At 45.0% G+C, this 17175-nt stretch overlaps 1 long non-coding RNA gene across 3 annotated transcripts in view; it reads right to left on the bottom strand.

The window, feature by feature from the left end:
- Positions 1–17175, bottom strand: part of LOC138763846 (uncharacterized) — a 37707-nt gene that overhangs the window by 831 nt on the left and 19701 nt on the right. For 2 of the 3 annotated variants that reach the window (XR_011357857.1, XR_011357858.1), the window contains exon 5: positions 6778–6879. The exons of the other annotated variant lie outside the window; for it this stretch is intronic. This is a non-coding gene — a long non-coding RNA (uncharacterized lncRNA). Of the gene's footprint in view, positions 1–6777; positions 6880–17175 lie in introns of those variants that run through there. 3 annotated transcript variants of the gene reach the window in all.

The following is a 17175-nucleotide window of genomic DNA, read 5'->3' as shown; positions in this document are numbered from 1 at the left end:
AGAAGACCGCAGAGCCCACCTCACTGACAAAAGGCAAAGGAGGAAAAACCCAACACCCAACCCACCAATTTTCCCCTGCAGCCGCTGCAACCGTGTCTGCCTGTCCCGCATCGGACTTGTCAGCCACAAACGAGCCTGCAGCAGACGTGGACTTTTACCCCCTCCATAAATCTTCGTCCGCGAAGCCAAGCCAAAGAAAAAAGAAGACAAATTAATAGAGAAACAGACATATTGTTCACATTAATGAGCCTTCTTACATATACTAAAACACATAGATGCAAGTAATTTAAAATTGGATAACATCTGTTAGGTAATCAGGTGTATCTTTGGCAATCGGGTACCTCTAAAAAAATTCCAACATTAAAAGGTGTGAAAACAAGAACAGGCAGAGAATTAGATGCTCTAAATACAAGATGATCACTCAGAATATATTGAGAAATTGGAGGGACTCAGTGGGTCAGGAATTATCTCGGGGGAAAAATGGACAGTCAACATTTCAGGTTGAAGCCTTTTACTGAAAGGTGGAAAGGGAAGATACCAAGCATAAAAAGAAGGGCGAAGGCCTCAAGACAGGCCAAAGGGTTAGAGGACACTGGACAGATGAAGGTAGGAGAGCTGGGAAGGGGGAGAGAGCCCAGGTAGTAGGGGTGGAAAACACTAAGGTGGTGAGTGAAAAGCACTTTCTAAACATGATAAATGTTAAATATTCTAGGTTTAGAAATACACTGCACACGGAGACATGATGCTTCATTCATTATTTAATACAAGTCTAATATGGTTCCCCCAGTACACAGTATATATGAGTAATGACATCATCATGCCTGGCGTGATAATGTCATACACATGCAGGCGTTTATACATAACACTCTTTCCCCCCACAAAGTAAATGCTTTGTGAAAATAATTTATGGGCAGCACTTTTACTAAACTATGATAACTATGTGGTGCCCCTGTACTAATGGAGAGGATTACAATTACACCATAAAGTAAGTATGAAATGATAAAGAGCAAGTTATTGTACATCATCCTTCAGTCATTTTGGAGGACATTTTTCCATCTTTCATTGCCTCAGAGAGGTGGAATCCATCAGGATACTTTGCGACTTCTCCAGTCTCTTTGTCTTTTGGGGTTGTACCTCCATTGGCGACAAGGACTGTGAACTTTGTCTTTAGCGACCCTCTTCCGGACATGGCATAGGATTGTGTTGAACAGGACATGGTGTAGGACTGCTCTGTTGAAGCATAGAACTGCTCGGTTTAGAAGGGGTCTCACTTCTTGAAGATATTTCTGCAATGCCGATAGTGGAATAAGCCCAGGAAATCTCATCGGGATCGTGAGCAGTGGGCATAGCCATAGGATCATCCACCATCCCAAATGGTCAATGTGCCATTTCCATATTTTAGTTTCCACCAGTATAGAATAAGAACAGGGGCTTAGTTTTTTAAACAATAACTTCTCTCACCCACAGCTCCCTATTGTCCTGGTAGTACTGTATCAGTCCCGGCTCTCCCACTTCTCTAGATCTGGTAGGTTTACTTGGAGTCATGGATTGTTCTATTTGAAGGCTGATGTTTGGGTGTACTGTGGAAAGTTGTTCTGAAGTCACGTTCAAAGATCAATTCTGGTAGTGTTTGTTTGGTTGTGTTTCTATATCCTAATATAAAATCTGCCATTTTGTGACTCTATGATATGTTTAAGAATTTTTTTTTAGTTTTCATGGCCTTTTTCAAAGTCTGTACAAAACGCTCTACTTCCCCATTAGTGCTTGGGTGGGAGGGTGCTCACAAGACATGTTGTATACTGTTATTGCATAGGAATACCTTAAAGGTCTCTGAAACTGTGGACCATTATTGGAAACCAGTTCAATAAGTAAATCATATATTGCAAATATACTTTGTAGTCCTTCAATTGTCCGGTCTGTTGTTTTTCTCATGTGATACCAATGGCCATTTAGAGTGTGAATCGACAACAATGAGGAAGTTTTCTCCCATAAAAGGACCAATGAAATCAATGTGAATCCTGTTCCATGATTGTGATGGCCATTTCCGTGGGTTAGCTTCATCTTGACAAGCTTTGGGTTGCATATCTTGACAAATGCCACATCTTCTGTTCAATATCAATGCTTATTGAAGGCTTCCAGACATGCATACATGTCAACTCCTTCAAACAAACCATCCTTGTTGTGGAGCTCTGATAACATGCCCATCTGCCATTTTATAGGAATTATTGATATCTCAATTGATATCTCATGATAAGGTTTTAGTCCTTCAGAGATGGCTTCAGCCTGAGGCCACCCATTTAATGTGAAATATAGGACCTTTGACAGTGTAGCTTCTTTGCTGATAATCTTTGCTGTAATTGGTAAGGAACGAAGTTGTTCCTGATGAATAGCTGTAGCTTCTGCTATCCATTTGATTATCTCATCTTTATGTTCGGTTTCCGGTAGAGCATCAAATGATTGTTTTGTGTTGCTGGTTTATGTTTCAAATTGTAATCATATGTCGTGAGCAGCAGGGCCTATCTTTGAATTCTTGTTGCAGCTAGCACGGGTATCCCCTTTTTCGAGCCTAGAATCAAACTCAGTCTTTTGTTGTCTGTTACTAAACTTCCTACCATATAAGTATTGGTGGAATCGTTTACACCAAATATTATGGCAAGCCCTTCTTTTTTCAGTTGGGCAGAATTTTGTTCACAAGCCTTCAAAGACAGGGAGGCATAAGGCACCAGTTGTTCCCCTTTTTCTGTCACCTGTGACAACACCTTTCCTAAGCATCCACCACAAGGGTCACTTCCTTTTCTGGATCATAGTGGACAAGAACATTGTTGCATGATGTTAGTAGTTCTTTTAAATGATTGACTGTAATACTAGTTTCTTAATTCGAGCGTCATTTGTTCTTTCCTTAACATTTGGTTCAGTGGGCTGCACATCATTGACATATTTGGAATGTGCTTTCGATAATGGTTAACCATTCCTAGGAATGATTGCAATTTGGCTTTATTCAATGGCGTGATGATGTCATACATACCCAAGTGTATAGACATAACAATAAAGACAGTATTTGTTTTTTTTTATTTATATTTTGATCTTAGTTGCCTTCTTATAGCAATTTTCTTCATCTACCTGAACAGATGTTAATAACATATAGTCAATCACACAGATGACTTCATCATCAATGCTCCTACATTGCCAAATTGCAGAGGCACAACTCTCTGACTTACCTTAACAAGATATCACACATTATCATTTTAATCCACTATAGATTTGACCATTTTATATATCACTTTTTGTTTTCTATATACATTGATTATTTCAGAACCTATTAAACCCAATGTTATCAAACAGACAACCAAGGATCACAATGCAGTTGAGTCTGTGACAGAGTATATAGAGGTGTTCGGGAGATAAACTGGGAAAGGTTCATTAGAGCAGGTCACACACAAACATTTTAAAACAGAATTTTTGCAGGAGCTTTTGCAAGAGTGCTCAGAGACACATGATGGATTGTTGTTTGCAAAAGACAACAAATGTAACAACAGGCAATAGCAGCTTTGTCTGGAAAACAGAATTTACTGTCTGGAAGGTCATGTGATCTTTGCAGGCAGAGAGGAGAAAAAACAGGCTTTGCTCTCAGAGTTGGAGGGAGTAAAAGAGAGAGAGAGAGAGAGAGAGGAGAGACAGACATCGGTTCCAGAGGGACAAGCTGGCAAGCTTTGGAAGATGGCCTGGTCAAAGGAGAGGACTGGCTGTCCGATGTTTCCCTTGGAATAGGAGAAACAGAAAGGTGACCTGGAAGAAAGAGGTTATCATCTGGAGAAACCTGAAGGGGGCAAGCTTCGTCAGCAAGACCCTGGAGTGGCTGATTAAAAGGAATCAGTTGCGGATGTCCTGGAACAAGAAAAACTCTCTCTCTGAAAACCAAGATCCCTTCTGAGTGGTCATCATTTACCTGTTAAGCACCAAAGCCTGGTGAACTTTATTAATGTTAACTTCTGTGCACAGTACAAGAATTGCAACCAGTGAGATTGGACTGTGAACCAAAGAACACAAATTACACACACGTGCACTTAGAATTAGAAGGGAGTTAAGTGAGTCAGGCCATCCACACCATCCACAATGCCATATCATTGGCCACTGCCTGAGAGTCGGTATAAATGTGGACGGGCCTGGTGGTGTTTCGTAGGGTAAGTGCTACTGCCGGCAACTTGGCAAGTTGACTGGTCCCACCCGTTCTTTCTTTCATTAAAATTTTCTGCATGGCGGGATGAAGTAGCACCGTTCTCCAATATTGCTTCACTCCTTTCCAGCGGCTGGAGCCATCTTTGAACCAGGAGTGTGATTTTTGCTAGTGGTCCAGAGGAAGTCAAAAGGTTGGCCCTAGGACACAAGGAAGGGTCAGATTTTGGGTATGTTTGGGGCTGCGTTCTTAGCCTATGGAAAGGACATGATCTGATCATGAAGGTGGCTGACCCCTTCTGGTCCAGGTCCTGCTCGGTTAGTGATATACCTCTTCCACTTTACTATAAAGGACCGCTGGCCACAGCCCTCTTAATGGGGGGAACTTGATGCATCACATTATAGGTAGGTGGGGTGGAAGGACAACAGAATCAGTGCCTGTTTGATGTTCAGTAGCAAGGAGCGCCAGATAGCAGACAAGCAGCTGGTCCTCGAAAGGGCTGTAGAGGGTGGTGGCTCCAGGCAGATTTAGTCCAGAAACCAAGAGGGATACTGCACCCTTGGATCTTCTACCAGAGGCTCCATTCAGTGACTGTTTCATTTGCCGAGAGCTGTAATTCAAAGGGGACTCCTGCCTGGCAGGGAGCAAGTGTCAATGTTTGTTCAAAAGCTTGCTTTGCTGCTTCAAAAGCAGTCTATTGTTCTTACAGGATACCCTATAGGGAGATCTAAGGAGCATGGTCTGGTGGGGTATATGATGTTGCCAATAACCTAGGAGGCCCATGAAACCTGGGTGAGACTTGCGTTGGGGGCCTCCTATCACACAGTTAGAGTAGCCATGCGACCAAGTGCTCGACCAGCTGTTGGCAGTACCAATCCGCCAACTGAGACAGTTCTTTGGCTGAGAAGTTCCAGGTCTCTGTGGTCTTAGACAGACTACAGTTCTGCGACCTCCTCATCCTCCTCCCCATTGATCTGTCATCTCAGAAGGGACGCAAACAGCAGAAGGCAAACCTTTGATTCCCCTGAGCCTTGGGGAACCCTGACTTCTGCAGGAAGTCATGTAGCGCCCATTTTCTCACCACATGAGTAGCTGCTTGGACCTGTCCACTCATTGAAGCATGAATAAAAGCTCTCACGATTGGAGGAAGAACACTTTTATTAGCTTATAACTAAGGGTAGGGTCTCACAGTAGTCTTCACAAGGGTTCTGGGTTATAAGTGAGCAGATGGGGGTGGAGCCAGGAGGCAGGGCCAGCCATCAGCACAACACACTACCCGTGAATCCCAGTTCACTGCACTCATTTATCGTGGACTGCCAGCATGCTGGCCAAGCTCCCAAATCCCTCCTTCTCGTCAGTCCTATTCTTGGTGCCTACACTGGCTCTCTTGTCCCTGTTCCAAAACAACCCCCATTCTTGTGTTCAGCCAAGACCTTTGAGACCCTGCTCGCAGTGCCAATTGTTGTGAGTGGGGGAACAGATTCCATGGATTCAAACAAAAGATGGGAGTGGGAAGATCACAGCAGGGATAAGGCACACACATCACAATGAACTAGTTACAATCAAGGAAAAGAAACAATACTATACCTGCCACCCCTTGACTCAGTGCAGGGAGAATCAGAATCAGGATTTATTGTCATGAGTAAGTCATGAAATTTGGTGTTTTGCGGCAGCATTGTAGTTCAAACATACATATTATAACCATCTTATCACATTACTATAAAAAATAAAATAATAAATACAATAAAAGTGCACAAAAAGTAAGGCAGTGTCTTTGGTTCATTGATTAATTCAGGAATCTGATGGCAATGGGGAAGAAGCTGTCCTTGTGCCGTTGAGTGCTTGTCTTTAGCCTCCTGTTACTTTTCCCTGATGGTAGCAGAGTGAGGAAGGCATGGTGGGTGGTAGGAATCTTTGAGGATAGAGCCTGCTTTTTTAAGACACTGCCTCATGTAGATATCCTCGATGGAGTGAAGTCTGGTGCCTATGATGTCACTGGCCGAGTTAACAACTCTCTGGAGTTTATTCTTTTCCTGAGAGTTGGTGCCACCATACCAGGCAGTGATGCAACCAGCCAGAATGCTCTCCATGGTACACCTATAGGGGTTTATGAGAGTCTTTGGTGACATACCGAACTACCTCAGACACCTCACAAAGTATAACCACTGGCGAGCCTTCATTCTTATTGCATCAATGTGGAGGCTCCTGGACAGATCCTCAGAGATGTTGACACTCAGGAATTTGAAGTTCTCGACCCTCTCCACTACTGAGCCCTCAAATGAGGACTGGGTTGTGTTCCCCTGACTTCCTCCTGATATCCACAATCATCTCCTTGGTTTTGCTGACTGTGGTAAACCATTGTTATGTATAGTTGTCTGGTCAGGCACACCTATTTGCCAGTTGTAGCTGTGGTCCCTTCCTACTTGCTCCTGTATAAAGGTGACTGTTCCACAGCTTACTGCAGCTCAGTGCAGGACAACCAAACAGTATGGATGTGCTTGTGTTCTTAAGTGAATAAAAGCCTATTGGTTTCTCTACAATAGTCTTTTGGTAATTGATGATGCATCAATTTTATTAGTTTAAAGTTTTTTTTACAATGGAGCAGATCCTCACGCTGGGGGCAGGGCCTTCATCCAAGCCAAGGTACAGCACTTACTCAAGGAGGGGGTCAACAAAGCCAGCACCAACCCCTGGAGAGCACAGGTCTACAGAACAGGAAAAAGAATAGGATGGTCATTGACTACAGTCAGACCATCAACAGATACACGCAATTGGATGATTACCCCCTTACACACATCGCCGACATGGTCAACCAAATTGCCCAGTATCGGGCCTTTTTAACCATTGATCTAAAATCAGCATATCATCAAATCCCTATCTGCCCAGAGAACCACCAATATATGGGGTTCAAGGCAGATTGCTGACTTTACCACTTCCCGTGGGTCCCCTTTGGTGTCACGAACAGTGTATTGGTCTTCCATTTGGAGAAGGACTGGAAGGTGGATCAGTACGAGTTGCGGGCTATCTTCCCATTCCTCGATAATGTCACCATCGATGGCCATGACCTGCAGGACCATGACACCAATCTCCAAAAATTTCTCAAAACAGCCAACTCCTTAACCATATAAGTCAAGTGCATGTTTCACACAACCTGTCTGGCCATTCATGGCTGTGTCATGGAGAATGGAGTCATCGGCCTGGACCCTCAGCACATGCGGCTGCTCCTGGAGCTTCTCCTCCCACACTGCCACAAGGCTCTGAAGAGGTGCCTTGGGTTCTTTCTTTTTGAATATTTTATTTATAATTTCCAGTCTCGAACTCAGTTATCTACATTATTAGTATCAATGTTAACATGGTCAGCATTTCAACAATTTATAATTGTAAATTTTATACAGTTTCTCTGTGAATAGAAGATCTAGGCTATCTTGTTCTTTTGGATCCAAATTTGGAAGCTCTAATTCAGACAGGAACCCATTGATTTTATCAGATCCTCCTGTTAGCTCTGATTTGTATAAACACTTGTAAAATTCCCTGAAGGTCTCATTGATCTCTTTTGGTTTATACATGGTCTTGCCATTCCCATTTTGTATTGCATTGATCATCCTTAAGGCCTGTTCTGCCCTCATCTGCCAAGAGATTATTTTATGGGCTCTCTCCTCCATAGTATTTTTGTTTTGACCATATTATGGCCTTTTCCATGTTATACATTTGAAGCATATTATATTTCATTTCCTTGTTTGCTCGAGCCCTGTAGTGGTCCTCTGAGCCTGATTTTTGATACAGGTACACAATCCTTTATCTAGACATCTAAAATCCAGAAAGCTACAAAATCCGGCAAGTGGGGAGAGAGGTGGCAGCGCGAGTCAGGCGGGCGAGGGGGACCAGCAGTGCGAGTCTGGTTTGTAAGAGACCAGCAGTGCAAGTTGGGTGGGAGGGAGACTGGCAGAGCAAGTTGGGCAGGCAGGGGAGTCGGCAGCACGAGTGGGGCGGGCGGAGGGGGGAGACAGCAGGGCAACTGGAAGGGAGTGGAGGTGGATACAGAAGCACAATTCGGGTGGGCTTAAATCTGGCTTTCTGAAATCCAGAAAAATCTCAAATTCAGAACACACTGGGTGTCCCCCAAGAGTTCCGGATAAAGGATTGTGTACCTGTAATCCTTTTCTAAGTGAGTGATTTCTTGTTCCAATTCATCCACCTCCCTCAAATATTCTTTCTTCACTGTCTTTGTGTATCCTCTCTCATGTGCTTTGAGGGTATCCCATAGGAGGAATTTATCTGGAGTAGAGCTACAGTTGTCCTCGCAAAATATGTCTATCTTCGTTTTTATAAAACTACAAAACTCCGGCTTCTTTAATAGCAACACAATAAGATACCATCTTTATGCCATATCCTGCTTATCTGGCATTTCTATTGTTAGTGTCAAAAGTGAGTGATCTGAGAGAAGTTTGCTGTGTACTCAGCTTCCATGATCCTAGCCTTTATTTGGGCTGAAGCTAGGAAAAAGTCAATTCTAGAGGAATTGTCAGGAGTCATGCTGTTTTGAGTGGAAGGAATAATCCCTCTCCCTCGGATGTTTCTGCCACCACACATCTATCAAATTCAGCTCCTTCATATAGCTAATGGTAGCCCTCGCCACCTTTGTTTTAGCTATTTTCTTTGTTAACTTCTCTAAGACATGATCCAAATAAAAATTAAAATCTTTCCCAATCAGGATGTTCTCCTTTCCTTCTGCCAATCTTAGGAAAGTGCTCTGTATGAACTTTTTGTAATCAAAGTTGGGGTCATATACATTTACTAGGGTCTAGGATTCTGAATATATCTGACAGGGCACCATTACAAATCTTTCCATTTTGTCTATGGTCACATTCTGTACTATCAACAGAACAATCTTCCCTATCAAATTTGCCACCCCCCCCCCCCCACCCTGCATGCAAACTGAATGAGGAGGATATTACCTCACCCACCCATCCCCTTTTTAGCTTTTGGTGTTCCCACTCCATTAAATGTGTTTCTTGGCGAAAGGCCAGAATTGGTCGCATTTTTTTAATGTGCGCCAAGTCTCGTTTCCTCTTAACTCCATTAATGTTAAAACTAACGTATTTTATGCTCTTGGTCATTGCCCCGGGTACCCCCAGATCCATGTTCCCTCCGTGTCACCACTGCCCTATGTCTGTCCTTGCCCAACCTTATTCCTCCAGCTGTCCGTCCCAGACCGCCGGGCCCATGACAAACCCTGAGAAAATAGAACAGAGTCAAGGGCCACGAGCCCCAGAGGGTTAAGTAAAAGAAAGAATATTTGACGAAAGGGGGAAAAAGAGAAGAGGAAACAGACAAAGACAACATAAAATACTAAACTTTATCCCCTTACCCATATACTTTCCCTTCCCACATCTAATTCTCTCTAACCCTTCCTCCCCCCAACCTCTGGTGACTTTACCCTCTTTTCTTTGGCTTGGCTTCGCGGACGAAGATTTATGGAGGGGGTAAAAGTCCATGTCAGCTGCAGGCTCGTTTGTGGCTGACAAGTCCGATGTGGGACAGGCAGACACGGTTGCAGTGGCTGCAGGGGAAAATTGGTTGGTTGGGGTTGGGTGTTGGGTTTTTCCTCCTTTGCCTTTTGTCAGTGAGGTGGGCTCTGCGGTCTTCTTCAAAGGAGGTTGCTGCCCGCCAAACTGTGAGGCGCCAAGATGCACATTTTGAGGCGATATCAGCCCACTGGCAGTGGTCAATGTGGCAGGCACCAAGAGATTTCTTTAGGCAGTCCTTGTACCTTTTCTTTGGTGCACCTCTGTCACGGTGGCCAGTGGAGAGCTCGCCATATAACACGATCTTGGGAAAGCGATGGTCCTCCATTCTGGAGACGTGACCCATCCAGTGCAGCTGGATCTTCAGCAGCGTGGACTCGATGCTGTCGACCTCTGCCATCTCGAGTACTTCGACGTTAGGGATGAAAGCGCTCCAATGGATGTTGAGGATGGAGAGGAGACAACGCTGGTGGAAGCGTTCTAGGAGCCGTAGGTGATGCCGGTAGAGGACCCATGATTCGGAGCCGAACAGGAGTGTGGGTATGACAACGGCTCTGTATACGCTTATCTTTGTGAGGTTTTTCAGTTGGTTGTTTTTCCAGACTCTTTTGTGTAGTCTTCCAAAGGCGCTATTTGCCTTGGCGAGTCTGTTGTCTATCTCATTGTCGATCCTTGCATCTGATGAAATGGTGCAGCCGAGATAGGTAAACTGGTTGACCGTTTTGAGTTTTGTGTGCCCGATGGAGATGTGGGGGGGCTGGTAGTCATGGTGGGGAGCTGGCTGATGGAGGACCTCAGTTTTCTTCAGGCTGACTTCCAGGCCAAACATTTTGGCAGTTTTCGCAAAGCAGGACGTCAAGCGCTGAAGAGCTGGCTCTGAATGGGCAACTAAAGCGGCATCGTCTGCAAAGAGTAGTTCACGGACAAGTTTCTCTTGTGTCTTGGTGTGAGCTTGCAGGCGCCTCAGATTGAAGAGACTGCCATCCGTGCGGTACCGGATGTAAACAGCGTCTTCATTGCTGGGGTCTTTCATGGCTTGGTTCAGCATCATGCTGAAGAAGATTGAAAAGAGGGTTGGTGCGAGAACACAGCCTTGCTTCACGCCATTGTTAATGGAGAAGGGTTCAGAGAGCTCATTGCTGTATCTGACCCGACCTTGTTGGTTTTCGTGCAGTTGGATAATCATGTTGAGGAACTTTGGGGGACATCCGATGCGCTCTAGTATTTGCCAAAGCCCTTTCCTGCTCACGGTGTCGAAGGCTTTGGTGAGGTCAACAAAGGTGATGTAGAGTCCTTTGTTTTGTTCTCTGCACTTTTCTTGGAGCTGTCTGAGGGCAAAGACCATGTCAGTAGTTCCTCTGTTTGCGCGAAAGCCGCACTGTGATTCTGGGAGAATATTCTCGGCGACACTAGGTATTATTCTATTTAGTACCATCACCATCCCCCTCATTTCTAAAATTTTGCAATTTGCACCCATTTGCCTCCCTCTCCTCTCCACCCTCACCCCTTCCCAGTCCATTTCCTTTTCACAAATTCTCTCAATAGCATATTTATATCTCTAAAGGTTGAATCTACTATTACTCTCTTGATATATAATTATTTCCAACATTCTTGTATACATCAAAATTACTAACATTGTTCTTTTGGCACTACACCTATATACGTTATTTCTGACAGACTAGTATCCACTTCACAAACTCTCAGGCTTCTTTGCCCTCTGACAAGAATTTTCTTTCACCTCTTGGCATTATGACTTTTAGGGTTGCCGGGTACTTAAGGATACTTTTGTACTGTTACGAGCCCAGAGGACCTCAAAACCCAGCAGTAATAGATATTCATCAAGACAAATGGTTATTAAACAAAAGTTGCTTTTAATTACCTTTAAACATGAAAACAGAATCACACTTTAACATCACTATTAACTTAACTAACCTAACGTAACCCCCTTCTAAGGGTACGTGCATGTAATGTGTGTGTAAGTTCTGAAAAGTTATTTGATTCACAGTCCAATCTCACTTCTCATTCCTCCAAGTATACTGGTTGCAGACAATACTTATTCTGTGCTCAGAATTTAACATTTATGAATTTCACCAGTGCTTGAAAGGTAAATGGTTACCACTCAAGAAGGTTCTTGTCGGTTTTCAGAGAGAGATTTGTTAATTGTTGGACACCTACAACTGATTCCTTTTAATCAATCATTCAGAGTCTTGCCAAAGAAACTTTCCCCTTCAGGGTTTTCTAGATTATAACCTCTTTCTTTCAGGTCACAACAAAGATCCTTTTTGTTTCTTTTATTTCAAGTGAAACATTAGATAGCCAGTCCTCTCCTCTTCTATGCACCAAGCCAGTCCTCTCCTCTTCTATGCACCAAGCCAGTCCTCTCCTCTTATATGCACCATAAGGGCTTTGACCAGGCTGAACTAAGCACTTACAACCCATCTTCAAAATGGGGTTTTATCATAAGCTTTCCAGCTTGTCCTGTTCCAGTCACAGCTGCTGCTGGTGACTGTAGAATTCACTCTCTCTCTCTCTCTCTCTCTCAGAGAAAGGCCTGTTTTATTCTATGCTTGTAAAACCACATGACCCCCTTAGAGCAGCAAGGTGCACTCAGACAGCCTGCAGCTCTGATGAGTTCTTTCATCTGTTGCTTTTCGAAACAACAATCCATTAGTGAAGTCCCTTGGGAGCTCTTCAAAATGTTTGCAAAGGCTCTTGGAGCCAGCCTGTCTAGCTTGAGCAGATCTCCAGTATTTTAAATGAGATCTGTTTTGAAATGTTTGTATGTGACCAACACTAAAAAAAACCTGCCACACTTTATCTCCCAAAATCATCTATATACAATATAAAACATTAAATATTCTGTCACAGTACCCTTTCTGCTTAGCCATCCTTCTTATTGGCTCAAATTCTTTTCTTTGCTTGAGAAGGGCCATGCATATGTCTGGGTAGAATAGAATCTTTTTTTCCCTCCAGCTCCATCGCCCTCTCCCCCTTGCTTTTGCTGCTTCCCTTAAAATTTTCTCAAACCTGGTGACACAAGAGCTTCACCACGACAGAGCATGGCTTTTGACCGGGACCTGGGCCCAGATTGGGGTCTGATGGGCCCTCTCTACCTCCACCAGATCCCCCAATTTTTCCTTTCCCAAGACTAATGTTGAAAACATCCACGGGATCTCTCCCTTCTTGACCCTCCGGCATCCCCACAATCCTGAAGGTATTCCTCCAGCTGTGATTTTCTAAGGTGTCAATCCTCTGCCAGAGGCATCCCTTTCCATTTCCCATGCAGTGGCCTCGGTCTCTAATTTATTAATTTTGTCCTCATTATTGCCAGTTCGCCCTAGCATCAACCATTAACCAAGCAGGCAGGCCAGTAGCCTTCTTTTCATGTACCCTACAGGGCCCTGAGATTCAGCATTTCTTGGTCGAGGCAGTGCCGCACTGCCACCATTACCTGGCCAGTAAGAGATTCACCCTGCTGACTAATCAACACGTAGTTGCATTTTAACAATCAGCAGCGGGGTAAAATCAAAAATACTGAGGTGGAGGATTGAATTGTCCACCTACAATTACAAAATTCTGTACTGGCCAAGGAAAAGTAATGAGCTGCCAGGCGCCCTGTCCCATGGGACCTGTGGCAGTGCACAGATCGACTGACTGCCAAACCTCCACAATGATCTCTGCCATCCTGGAGTTACCAGGTGTTTTAATGTCAACAAAGCATGCAACATGCCCCATTGACGAGATCAGATCCACGACAAAAAACTGCCAGGTCTGCGCTCAGTGCAAGCTGCACTTCTACCAGCCAGACAGGGCACAATTAATTAAAGCCACCCATCCCTTTAAGTGTTGATTTTAAAGGACCCCTGCCCTCCACTGACTGCAATGTGTACTTTCTGAACATCATCAATGAATACTCCTGTTTTCCATTTGCCATCCCCTGCTCTGACATGTCTGCTGACACAGTCATCAAGGCCCTGTACAGCCTCTTCACTCTGTCTGGCTTCCCCAGTTATATCCACAGTGACTGGGGGCCATCTATTATGAGTGATGAGCTGTGCCAGTACTTGTTGGCCAGAGGCATTGCCAGGAACAGAACCACGAGTTACAACCCCTGGGGTAATGGGCAAGTGGACAGGAAGAGCGCTACAGTTTGGAAGGCAGTCCTTCTAGCATTGCAATCTAAGAGCCTCACAGTCTCCCGCTGACAAAGAGGTCCTTCTGAAGACACTCCATTTCATCAGGTCCCTGCTATGTATGGCCACAAATGCCACACTGCATTAATGTACATTTTCCTTTCCCAGGAAATCCACGACTGGGACCACACTACCAATATGGCTGACGTCCCTAGGGCCTATCCTACTCTGCAAGCATGTGAGGAGGCACAAGTCTGACCCCCCTGGTCGAAAGGGTCCACCAACATGCCAACCCCTAATATGCCTATGTGACATACCCTAATGGACACAAAGACACCATCTCTTTCAGAGACTTGGCTCCCTCAAGGGTCCTGGAGGCCACGGCTGTTCCCCCCACAACCCCCTCACCGTGGAATGCACACGATGCACCTGACCCCTGGTACCCTGCTTCTGTCCCGAGGGAGGTTACACTAGACTCATTGGCACCTGCCCACCAGCAGAACACTGATGAGTATGTACAGGTGCCCGAGATCGAGCAGGACCCAGCCACGGCACTGCAGCCACAACTGGTGCTACGACAGTCTCAGCGAATGACCAGACCATCTAAAAGACTGAACTCACTCCACTGAACACTTTTTTTTAAAACAAGGGGTGAATGTGGAAAAACACTGTTACGTATTGTCTGGTCAGGCACACCTATTGGTCAGTTGTACCTTTGGCTGCTCCCCACAGACTCCTGCATAAAGATTACTGTTCCACAGCCCCCTGCAGCTCAGTGCAGGACAACTGAACAGTATGGATATGCTTAAGTGAATAAAACTCTATTGGTTTCTCTACAATAGTCTTTCGAGTAATTGATGGTGCATCACTGATGTTGAGCACAAGGTTGTTGTCATTTCACCATTCAATGAGCTGGTCTATCTCCCTCCTATGTGTTTCCTCATTGCTGTTTGTGATTCTGCCGACATCTGTGGTGTCATCGACAAACTTTTAGATGGCATTGGAATTGTGCCTGGCCACACAGTCGTGGGTGTATAACAAGTAAAGTAGTGAGCTAAGCACACATCCTTGCGCAGTGCCTGTGTTGATGGTCAGTGAGAAGGAGACATTGTTTCCAATTTGTACTGACTGTGGTCTTCCAATGAGGAAGTCAAGGATCCAGTTGCAGAGTGGGGTACTGGGGCCTAGAGTTTGTAGCATGGCTGTATGTTGCAGAGTGGAGTACAGAAGCCTAGAGCTTGTAGCACAGCTCTATGCTACTTGGGTCACTAACTAAGATGCTCCCAACCCTTTACTAGGGCATGACTTACCAAATCAATGGCTCGGTGCCAGCAAAGTCTAATTGATTACAAAGGCCAATGGTCCAAGGCCAAGTACAAAGGTACTTAAAAGGGCCAATGGTCAGGTGTGCACTAATAGTAGGGCAGAGCCAAACCTTGATTGGCAGGTAGTGTGTGTTCCGACCAGGTAAATGGGCAGTGCTGTTACGTGACAGGCACAACCCCCCACAATACAATATTCCTACCAAAAAAAACTAAACCCTTCCTATCTTGAATCCTATTTTTCATTTAAACATGTGCCTGTCTAAGAGACTCTTAAATGGCTTCCACCATTGTTGACAAGGTAATCCAGGCACCCTTAACTATATGGAAAAACCTACCCTTGATGTAGTGACGGATTAACTACCACCTGGGCCCTAGGCTGAGCTTTAGTAAGGCCCCCTCCCTGCAGAGGTGTATCTAGGAAAAATAGTGCCTTTGGCAAGCACTGAAATTACGCCCCTCCCATTAAAACTTACTTCAACCCTTCACTCCGCAACCATCCCTCAGCGCCGTCCTGCCATCCACTTCGCCTCCCTTAACTGTCCTTGCCACTGTAGAACCCTAAAATAGTCAATGTTGTATTTGATATGTTGAGATATTGGAAAATAATCGACACCTTAAAAAAACATGACGCTCGTTTCAATTTTAAAAACCCTCTGCTTTCTTCAAAGGCCAGCAGTGAATTAAAGTAGTGAGCAACATTCCAGGAGTGGAGCGGCCAAAGTTAAAGGTGTTCAGTGACTGTCACCATCCCCCCAGGTGTTCCCTCTTCCCTTTGGTGGAAAAGTGACTCTCAGCACTAAGCAACAGGCGGGAGAGAAGCAGAAAGATGCTGAAGCCCACATTCAAACTCATCCTTCAGCGCACATCCTCCTCAGACCTGGCTCCAACAAGGGTCAGGGGAGGGTTCGGAGTCGGGCATCAGGAGATCTAGTGTAGGTTGAGGGGAGGGATCAAAGTCGGGCATTGGGAGCTCTGGTGTAAGCCGAGGGGAGGGTTCAGACTCAGGCGTCGGGAGCTCTAGTGTAGTCCAAGGGGACAGTTCAGAGTTTGGTGTCAGGAGCTCTGGTCACCTGAGTTCTACAGGCACACACCTGAGTTCCCAACACTGTCTCCGAACCCTCCCCTCAGCCTACTCTCACGCACGCACACTGAGCAGATGTGGTAAACACAGATTGGGGTGGCACATGGCTCCCGAGGGACTGTGGAGACCGCCATCATCCCAGCCCACAGTGGAGGTACCCACTCCAGGATGCGGCACGATTCCAACGGCATGGTGACTATGCGTTTATTCTCAAGGCAACGGTTGCTACCAATCTCTATTTGAGTCATCAGCTGCATTATGTTTCCACCCCTGGATCCTCCCCACACCTACTTTCATTGGCCGTATGCCATGCCCACTGCGCAGATGCCAGCACTTCATTGGCCTGTCGGACGATCTCTCAAATCACGCACTGGCCCCCTTACCTTCCAGGCCCTAGGCATCAGCCTACCCAGCCTAATGGGTAATCCTGATGTGTCCCTTCACTTTGTACAGATAAATTTTGAAGTCACTTTACAACTATGTTGGTTATTATCTTGCTTTCATTAAAGTTTCAACTTTCTATTTTATGAAAAAATTACAATGAACTTGCATGTAACTTCTCTAGTTATCTAGGTGCGTGGAAAGTTGAATGGCAAATGATGCAAATGGACATTTACTTAAAATACTGGGGGAACTCAACGAGTCAGGGAGCACCCATGGAAATTCAATGTTTCGAGCCAAAACCCTTGTGGTGAAACATTGACATGTACAATGTATACTGTGTACTGACAATAACCACAACAGCAGTGCGAGTATAAGACAGCTTTAATAAACTAATATGTACACTAAGAGGTCTTGTCTCTCTGCAAGACAAACCTGGAAGGCTAGAGTGTAGCTCTGGACAGCTTTATATACAAGGTCACCGGGATGACCCCTGGTGACCTAGTGGTGTAATTACATATCACCACATACTGTACAGGCAGGCCCACCTTCAACT

Source organism: Narcine bancroftii, chromosome 5 (genome assembly GCF_036971445.1).
Source record: "Narcine bancroftii isolate sNarBan1 chromosome 5, sNarBan1.hap1, whole genome shotgun sequence".
Lineage (NCBI taxonomy): Eukaryota > Metazoa > Chordata > Chondrichthyes > Torpediniformes > Narcinidae > Narcine > Narcine bancroftii.
Note: the sequence above shows the minus strand (reverse complement) of the source record. Positions and strands in the feature narration are given on the sequence as shown.